Below are 10,298 nucleotides of genomic sequence, written 5' to 3'. Positions count from 1 at the left end.
ATTCAATGACGAAATTTGTGACGGATTTTTAGAGACGGAATATGTTCCGTCACAAAATCCGTCACAAAAGTCAATAAATTCTTGTCTGTCACAAAACTTAAAATTCCCTCACAAAATGTGTCGCTATTAGCGATGCTATTTTTTCCGTCACAAAATTCGTCACAAATATTAATTTTTCTAGTAGTGTATATACAAATACGTAGATATGACTCGACTTCTCTAGTCTATTTATGGACTTTATTTTTGTGTATAAATTCCAATTTTTACTAATTTGCACTGCATGTGGGTTTTGAGTGAAAACTTACGGTCATTTTATTTTTTTCTCTTATTTTACTAGGATACTTTTCTATTATTCTGTACGTGTTTAAGACTTGGCTCAACAGAAACTGTTAAAGCTATTCAATGGACCACATCAATTTTTTTTGTCTCACTGTATCACTGATAGGAAGAAAACTATATGATGTATTGTTTTGACATTATCTTATAGAACTACCATGAGATTCCTTACAAGATATTTAATTTGTCCTTGTTAGGAGTAACAATATGGGGTAATTAATTTATATTTGTTTATTTTAAGGGAAAGTGGGAATCTAAGGTGCAGTTGTGATAAGGCAAAATCTATGGTAGATGTAGACTGGCTAATTAACAAAGATCACAAGTTTAGTGTTTGTAATTGTTAATAAATGCCAGTTGGAGCCTAACATTCAGGATTTGATGGTTAAACATTGCAATATTCAATGACTAATACATGTTATTAACAAAGATCACAAGTCATTTGTATTGAGTTTCAATAAGTTTTCAGTTTTGCGAGGAATTATGTAGTTCAATTATCATGTGGTGTATCCTGTAAATTTGTGCTTTAAGCTACCTGGTTTTCAAAAATAGGAGGAAGCGACTATGATTGAACTACTTGTTGTTTACAGATAAACATGTTTCCTCTTAAATAAGTTTACAGACAGTAATTTTGTTTCATTAGTCTCAATTATATTAGAGCTTAGAACCAAGCCTCTCAACCTGAATTTCATTCACCACTTGAATGTCAAGTAACATATTAAGGAGGGAGTGGCATGTCCTTTTTAGACTTCAAGCAACTTGAACATCACCTGTCTTTGGCACAATCAGAAGGTCCTGACATGCCATTCTTAATAATATAAATATTTATTCCTAAATGATTTTTAGATGCTAGCTAGCTAACTGCATTATGGTCTGTGCATACATTTCAAATGTTATTCCATTATTTGTGGGTGTAATATTTTTGGTAAATAATGGTGGACAAGAGTATAAAAATGATCTGTACTACTAGACGGTAGGTATGCAATCAACTGCTATATTATTTTCTTTTGTTTTGGTTACAAACTGTGCTGCAGTTTTTCATTCTACCTCTCTAGGTTATTCATTATCTTTTTGCTCTTTATTTTATTTTAATTTATTTTTGATTTGGTGGTTCTTGAGTTGAATGAACTAAGCATATTCTTTTCTGTGATAGATCCTCTCAAGCATGTACGAAGAAAGAAAGTGCTGAAATTCTCATGTGCAAGTTTCTACCACATTCACCGCCAACAGAACTGAAAATAGGACCGGTTTCTTCCTGTAGCATTTGTTGCATAGTTTGTGTTCTTTTTCTTCCTCTTTTTTAATTAAAGTAAAAGGTTTGTAGTTAATTATGCTTTAAAAAGATGCTAAAAGAAGACAGATTGTAATATCCCTATTGGATGCGTTAATTAGCTTTTACTTGTCCAAATGTACAATCTATGGTTATAAAACAGGTGGGCTAATATGATACCATGAAACCACTTTGTAGCATTAAGCAGCTTGTAAATTCTTAATTGTTCTATATAGTGGTTACTGTTGTATATTTTTTTTTAAAGTGATATTTCAAAAAAATTAATATGTTTATTTAATTAGAAAAATTTTGTTTAATTAATTTTGTTTTATTAAATAAATATTTTAATTATATTTATTTTGTTGACTTGGTCTTTTAGATTAAGTCTTATATTATATTTTGACTTAGTCTTCAAGAGATAATTGCATTTTTATCTTATAACTTCGTAAAAAGTGTTTTTTGAGAAACAATTTCTCTTCATTATAAATATTATAGAAGGTTTTGAGAACATCTCTTCATATATCTTTTTTTGATTATATTACGAGTCTCATTAGTTATTCTCACTTGAAAATTTGTTAATTCTGTTGCCTCAATAATTAATTGGGAAGGACCTGTTATATCTTTGAGGACTTGCGCATCACACGGATAAGTCCTTAAGGATAATGCTGTCACATGTCTTGGGTTACTCTTAATTTTGTGATTGTATAATTTTCATGAGAAAGAGGACTCTTGTTTGTGATTGATCATGAAGATGGACAATAATTTACAACAATCTTAAGAACTTATTTGTTGTCCATAAAATTTGAGTCTTACGGTAGATAGTATGACACAATGAAACTAACCTCCTTGCAAAACCCTAGAACCTAAACCATGGAGAAACGTAGAATCAATGCTCCTAAACACGTTAGTAGGGAGGCTCCATGGGCACACCATAAATGGGGACAACATCACCCGTGAGTCTAGAGGATTTTTTTATAGTGATAAAGTTTTATTTATTTTTTTGCTTCATAAAAAATGTGGAAGTTTTAGGCTTTTTAAATAAAGTGAATAGTAAGTTTAGATTTGTTTTTTATACATGACTTTTTAGACTAAACTAGACTTGCAGTTTTTTTTGAACCTTATAAGTTGAGATGTGATATATGTAAGCAATGCAAGTTTAAAAGTTGATGTCATATTATGATATGTATCTTACCATGATTTAAGAATTTTGGTGTATATGTTGCTATTGACAATGATTCTTGGAAAAGAACAAGTGATCGAGACCTTTCTATAGGTTTGTTATAAGATATGAGACAAAAGGAAGATTTGATAAAATTATTTATAAGTTGTGTATAACATAATGATTGAATTTATTGATCATATGAAGTCAATAATGGATTTGGTCGATCTTATGACTTAAATCTCTACGGAAGATATTGTTATATTAAACATCGAGAGGAATGAGACTATTAAGCCACTTGAAAACAAACAAATGATGGTAATTCAACTTTTGTGATTGGAGATCCCATAAATAAGGTTCATATGAGTAAAAACAAGTCCCTTGTCAGTTTTGCTAGCACCAAATTGATTTTAATCAATTTTAATATTTTTTTGTCTCTTCCTATGATGTGAGAAAGTGTTAGAACTGCATTAATGTGAGGATAAGTTTTATTGTTAATCTTTAATTATGAGGTTATGGGAAAGCTTGACAACTTATAAAACTTTTAATGATTTTCATATCTCTTATGGGTGGTGTATGATTTGCGGCATACACCTAATGAAATCACCTATATGAGTATTAGGTGGGGCTGCTTGTATGAGATTTTGATGAGATCTCTAGAGCACTCATGAATGTGACACCCTCTACCCCAACATCATTAATAAACATAAACTATATTTATAAAAGATTTTCATAGAATGATATAAAACAATAAGTATCATAAGGTAGAAGATGCACATTCATAATTCATACACATAAATATTAAACTCAAGAAGTTATTATAAAACAAAGATTATAAATTAATCCCAGTAAAGGTGGCAGAGCCTCCTAGTTAGGAATTAACTTATAATCTTTTAGTAAAATTATAATATGACAAAAATACACACTTTCAACATAAATAACATAAAAATTACAAAAGAAAAATAATAATAATTTAACAATAAGTCTAGCTAATCCCGATGTCACATCCTATCAGAGCGAAACCCAAACAGAAGCCTAAGCTTCACCACCAACATCCTCAGCCTCATGCTAATTATCTGCATCATAATTTAAATATACACAAAAATGACAAGGGAGTGAGAAACTTCTCACTCAGTTGCAGATATAGAAATAAAAGTTAAATAGCACACACACACGCAATATAATTCACATATATAATCAATCTCACATATATGCTTATGTATAATGATTTTCTTGACTTGACTCACTAATGTATGCATGTGGCGCCATACGGAAGTTTCAGAATTTATCACTGGTGACCCAAAGGTACACCTATCACTGGTGTTCATACACCTCGTTAGCATGTTACATCACTGGTGTCCCGAAGGCACACCTATCACTGGTGTTCATACACCTCGTTAGCATATCGTGGGTGACTCAAAGGTACACCTTGTTAGTCGTGGGTATGCGGCCTCAGCGGCACACCTGGAGTAATATGTGCATATGATGCATGTCATACATTCACAGACTCAACCTTTAGCATGTTACACATATCATATTCATATTTCATAATTAAGAATTATTTCAATAATCCAATTTAATAGTCCAATAGTCCAACAGTCCAAACAGTCCAACAGTCCAAACAGTCCAATAGTCCAACAGTCCAACAATCCAACAGTCCAGAGGTTGCTTAGGTATCATATTTTTCAATAATAATATATTAAGATCTTTTAAGTAAAGTAGGAAGCTTAAAAGGTAATATAAGATAATAAGGAGGCTCAGCCTTCCATTTAAATAATAGATTACAAATTTATAAATACTTAGGAGGCTTAGCCTTCCATTCAAATAACAGATTCTAATATGTAAATAAATAAGATATAAAACAAAACACATCAATAATACATATTCAAAGAAATAAACAACAGGTAAGGGATCGGGAGCCAATCCAACAAACAAACTATTTAACAATTATTCCCACACCCCCAAGCGAGGTTTCCCACTCCCCCCTTACCTGGGTTTACAGAAATTTGGGCAGAATCTCCTCCTCTCTATTTTTCCTTAAAAGGAATCGGAATTAGGGCAGAATCTCCTTTTCTTTCTCCTTCTCTCTCTCTTACTTTCTCTCTCTATTTCTCCAGAATTTCCTTCTCTCTAGAATTCTAAATTTTCAAAACCTTAGGCCTCTATTTATAGAATTTTTGAAGTTACTATGCACTATGCACTATTCATTAAAATAATATTATAAATTACTATGCACTATGCACTATTCATTATTATATTCAAATTAATTAAAATTTTGAAACGGAAAGAATCCGCAGCCCACGTTTCAGCCGCCCCTTCACTGTGCAATTGCATAGTAAAATACTATTCATTAAAATAATAATATAATTACTATTCATGAATAGTAAAATACTATTCATCCAAATAATTTGAGTTTTGCGTAAGCGCTTACGTTTTTATAAAATTACTATTCATATGAATAGTAAAATACTATTCATAAATACGTATTCGTAAATAGTAAAATACGTATACATAAATAGTAAAAATATGTATACATAAATAGTAAAATACGTATACGTAAATAGTAAAATACATAAATAAAATACTTATTCACATAAAAAAATATTTCTTTTCATTGAATAAAATTTGGGATGTTACAATTCTCCCCTCCTTTTAGAAATTTCGTCCCCGAAATTTTTGCAATGGTAAACTCTTTGCATTCTTACTTCTAATTCTTATGCAACATCACTACCTTGTTGATGTACAACTTATCCTTAAATCTCAAAACTCCATCCACTCCAAATTTAAACTCACTCTCCATACCTTGATTCAAGTTCTTTACTTTGCTTTCCATATTAGACCATCACGCTTCCCTTGCGCCACTCTGATACATTTTAGTAACTCCTAAATAAATGTTAAGAGTACTCTTATGTCCTTTCAAGTTTTATAACTAAACATCCAAATGTGTCCTTTCTAATCTCTTGCTTATTTGGGTCATTAATAAAGGATCTAACTCCTAGTTCCTCTAATCTTATCTATTAATCTGATAGTTACTTCCAACATAAATAATTCAATGCTACTAGGGTAATCTTACACATCAAGCATAAGTTTCTAAATTCTGCAATCAAATTCAATCCTTAAATCATCAAAATAATAATTTGGTTATCATGGTAATCCAGATATTTGCCACAACATCAACACCTAAGCATTAGATACACATATCAGATCACTAATTTTACTACTCTATCTACAACCAATTCAAACTCTTCTATGATCAATTCTAAAGATCAGGTACCTAAGCATAATGTACACTCGGTATCCATATCAGTTCCCAAGTTTCACCATTTCATCTTCACCCAAGTCATAATCATATCCATCACCTTAACCTATAGCCTTATAACTTGTTACCAAAATAAATCAACTAATTATGCTCCTATAATTTTCTTCAACAATCCATTCGTTATTCATACTTAATCTCACAATACTAGAAGTAACCTTATAATCCAAACTTAAATTTCTAATTTGAGCCAAAAAGATTCATCTCTCTAATCATAATGAAAGATAAAGATTTCCTCAAAACATCAATCACTACAATGGCTTTAGCCAAATAATAAGATCAAAATTTTACTCCTTAAGAAATTTCAACTATTTCTTTTATCTCGTATTCAACCCCTTTGGTCAAAAGATATTTAAGGTTCTTATGATCATTAAATACCTCAACCATAGAATCATATAGTTAGTGTCTCCAAATCTTAGTATAAATGACAAAGTCGCTAACAAGGTTATGGGTAAGGTAATTTCTCTCATGAATTTTCAATTTCTTAGAAACATAAGCTACTATCTTTTCTTCTTGCCACAATATTCTTTCTAAACCTATTTTCAGAGACATATTTATATATCACAATAATCTTACTAAAATCTAGTAATATTAACACTAGTCAATCTTTCCTTAAGAGTTTGAAAACTATTTCCTCAATTGTTATCCCATACTAATGTAACTCCTTTCTAGTCAATTCAATCAAAGGTAATAGTAAGTAATTCAAAGAAGTAAGCAACGAAATGATTTGGGTAGTTAAAAATATACAAAGGTTCAAGAATTCCTGATATAGATTATCCTTACGGTTGATTCCAAGGGTAGGCAAGAAACAACCTAGTGAACTGAAACATCTTAATGACCAAAGAAACGAAGGCAAAAGCAATTTTTATAGTGAGAGCAGTTTGTCGCCACCGGCCCGAAACGGGCTTTCGGCATTCGCGAAGGATGGTTGGACTCGTTTATTTTGTTTAAAAATAGTGGATTGCTAGAATGACTTATTCTCAAACTGAGACCTCGTCAAACGAGCAATTTTATTAAAAGGCTCACTAATCCATATTAATCCCAAGCGGGACCCTCCATGGATTAGTGGTTTTCATGAAAGGAGGGTTCGTGGAGTCGCCACCAATGTTTTACTCAAAACATTGGAAAAAGGGATAAGGCAATTGATTTAAAAATCAACTTTGGCCACTACAACCAGAGTTGGGTAAGGGAGTCGGTTACGCGTGGGGAAGGTGTTAGCACCCCACAGCGCCCCTTTCGGGTTCCCTATGACAGATTATTTTTTAAAATAACAGCGTAAAATTACTAAATTACCCCTATTTATTCTAAACAATTATGATTTGACTATCTACATGATGACAGTTTAAATATGCACACAGAAAGCAGTAAAAGGAAGGATTGAAGGGAAACCTCTTGAAGCGTGCTTTTTATAAAAAATGAACTGGGAAGCGTTTTGGCGTTCCCTCGCTCTACAAGCCCGCTCCTCGCTCTCCTAGAACAAAATTTTAACTAAGGGAATCCAAAAGATTTCCCCTCGACTAGGTTCGATCCTCAAGCAAAATGGCTCGGGGCTCAAGAACTTCGTCGGATCAACTCTCCGAGTGATTTCTAGGGCAGAACACTGCTCAAAAACCCCAGAATACTCAAGGAGAGGGTTCAAACTATGTTGAAAAGTGTGGAATGACGTCCAATTGACGTCATATTTATAGGGAATAGGCGCAATACGGCCTACAGGGGCAATACGGCCGTATTGAAATTTTTGAACTTCAATACGGTCGTAGTGAAGTTCAATACGGTCGTATTGAAGTTCAGAAATTTCAATACGCCCGTATTGAGTTCGCTGCGGTTGTATTGAAGTGTCAATACGGTCGTACTGACTTCAGTATGGCCGTATTGAAGCTTCAATACGGCCGTATTAAGTTCAGTACGGCCGTATTGGGCTTTTTCCCTCCACTTCTTTATTTTGAGCTATTCTAAGACCTCTGGACCTACAGAGAACCCTCCTAGGGCCTTCGAGGAGTCCTTCTGGCTGATTATCCTTCAGTCTTCGAGAGTCTTCAAGCTTTATTTCCGACCCGGACAATTTTAGGGGTCTACAGCTGCCCCCCCTTTACTTAGTCGGACGTCCTTTTGGTGTATCGGCTGACAAGTAAAGGAGTTGACCCAATTGTCCGGGTATTGTGCCGACCTTCTGACTTGTAGCGTCTTCCGGTGGAAAAATGTTGAGTAGCCTCTCCAGGTGGGTGCATACCTCGGCGCTTCTGACATCCTTGGTAGCTGAGTTTACCTTCTCCAAGGTCAACTTCACTCGACGCCCGAGCCGGAAGTTGGACATCAACGCTCCTCTGATGACGCTGATGGTTGAGTACCGCCTTTCCACGCTTAGCTTCACTCTTTGTTTGAGCCGGAAGCTAAGTACCCTTGTGACAACGGTAAGCAGTGTGAGCTTTGCCTCTCCAGGCCTTGCTTTGCTTGTTGCCCAAGCTGGAAGCTGTAAGTACCGTCTCTCCAGGCTTAGCTTCACTCTTTGTTTGAGCCGGAAGCTAAATACCTTTGTGACGGCGGTGAACAGTGTGAGTTTTGCCTCTCCAGGCCTTGCTTTGCTTGTTGCCCAAGCTGGAAGCTGTAAATACCGTCTCTCCAGGCTTAGCTTCACTCTTTGTTTGAGCCGGAAGCTAAATACCTTTGTGACGGCGGTGAACAGTGTGAGTTTTGCCTCTCCAGGCCTTGCTTTGCTTGTTGCCCAAGCTGGAAGCTGTAAGTACCGTCTCTCCAGGCTTAGCTTCACTCTTTGTTCGAGCCGGAAGCTAAGTACCCTTGTGAAAACGGTAGCAGTGTGAGTTTTGCCTCTCCAGGCCTAGTCTCGCTCTTTGTTCGAGCCGGAAACCAAGCACCTTTGTGACGACGGTGAGCGGTGTGAGTTTTGCCTCTCCAGGCCTTGCTTTGCTTGTTGCCCAAGCTGGAAGCTGTAAGTACCGTCTCTCCAGGCTTAGCTTCACTCTTTGTTCGAGCCGGAAGCTAAGTACCTTTGTGACAACGGTAAGCGGTGAGTATCCCTTTTCCAGAGATAGCTTCGCTCATTGCTCGAGCCGGAAGCTGCATACCTCCGTGTTTGTGACGACGGGGTAGCGTGAATATCTCCTTTCCAGGGATTCGTGATGATTTTGTCTCCACAGTCCACGATGCTGCTTCGACGGTTGTTTTTTGATTTTGTGCCACTAAGGGCTGGATAACGCAGGGATCCGTCTAGGGGATGTGCAGTTACTCATAGGTTCTTGTGTCCCAACTTTCCATTGCGTAGTTGGTTCCCACTGGGGAATTTCTGATTCCTTAGGGATGCAGACACAAAAATGCTCTTTCTGATGTGAGCGGTGCCTTATGATTGGCTGACGTCCTTTCGACGTTGGTGGAGTATCCCGGTTATCCTTGTTCGGGTAACTCTTTTTGATTTTCTGATTTTTTGCTGCCTCTGTGTAGGCTGTTATCCGCTGGGGATTCTGGATGTTGATTTTATCTCCACAGTCCACGATGCTGCTTCGACGATTATTTTTGATTTTTGTGCCACTGAGGGCTGGATAACGCAGGGATCCGTCTAGGGGATGTGCAGTCATTCACAGGTTGCTGTGCCCCAACTTGCATTGCATTGTTGGTACCCTTGGGGAATTTCTGACTCCTTGGGGTATAGACACAGATGCTCTTTCTCTCTGAGTTGAGCGATGCCTTATGTTTGGCTGACGTCCTTTGACGTTGGTGGAGTATCCCGGTTTATCCTTATTCGGGTAACTCTTTTTGATTTTCTGATTTTGCTGCCTCTGTGTAGGCTGTTATCCACTGGGGGATTTTGTCGTTGATTTTGATTAGCCTCTTCTGTTAGGCGTATCAGCTTGACGTTCAATGATTGGCTGAGAGCCAGATTCCACTTGGGGAATGATTATTGATTTTTTTATTTTTTCTCCTTCTGCAGGGATGCCTCTTGAGTAGGCGACTGGGGATTTGGGGATCTTATGTATCCCAGAGTATTATTTAGGAAGCCTCTACAGGCTTAGCCTCACTCGATACTTGAGTTGGAGAGCTATCTTCACTGAGGAAGTTTAAGTCCTTTGACTTGGATATACTGTTTGGATGATCGCACTTCCATTGGGGATTGCGTCAATTTTGCTTTGATAGCTCTCGCTGGGGATTTTTCCGTGAGCTTGAGCTGAGGTTCCTCTGGGGAGTATTATTTCTGCGAGCCTCTCCAG

At 36.1% G+C, this 10,298-nt stretch overlaps 1 long non-coding RNA gene across 1 annotated transcript; it reads right to left on the bottom strand.

Annotated features, from left to right (window-relative positions):
• Positions 1–3,563: 3,563 nt before the first annotated feature.
• Positions 3,564–6,921, bottom strand: LOC145958236 (uncharacterized). Its single transcript, XR_014433895.1, has 2 exons — positions 4,753–6,921; positions 3,564–3,838 (listed from the first exon to the last, which is right to left on the bottom strand). It is a non-coding gene; the product is annotated as an uncharacterized LOC145958236 (long non-coding RNA).
• Positions 6,922–10,298: the final 3,377 nt, after the last annotated feature.

Source organism: Cajanus cajan, chromosome 1, assembly GCF_000230855.2.
Source record: "Cajanus cajan strain Asha chromosome 1, NIPB_CcT2T_4, whole genome shotgun sequence".
NCBI lineage: Eukaryota > Viridiplantae > Streptophyta > Magnoliopsida > Fabales > Fabaceae > Cajanus > Cajanus cajan.
Note: the sequence above shows the minus strand (reverse complement) of the source record. Positions and strands in the feature narration are given on the sequence as shown.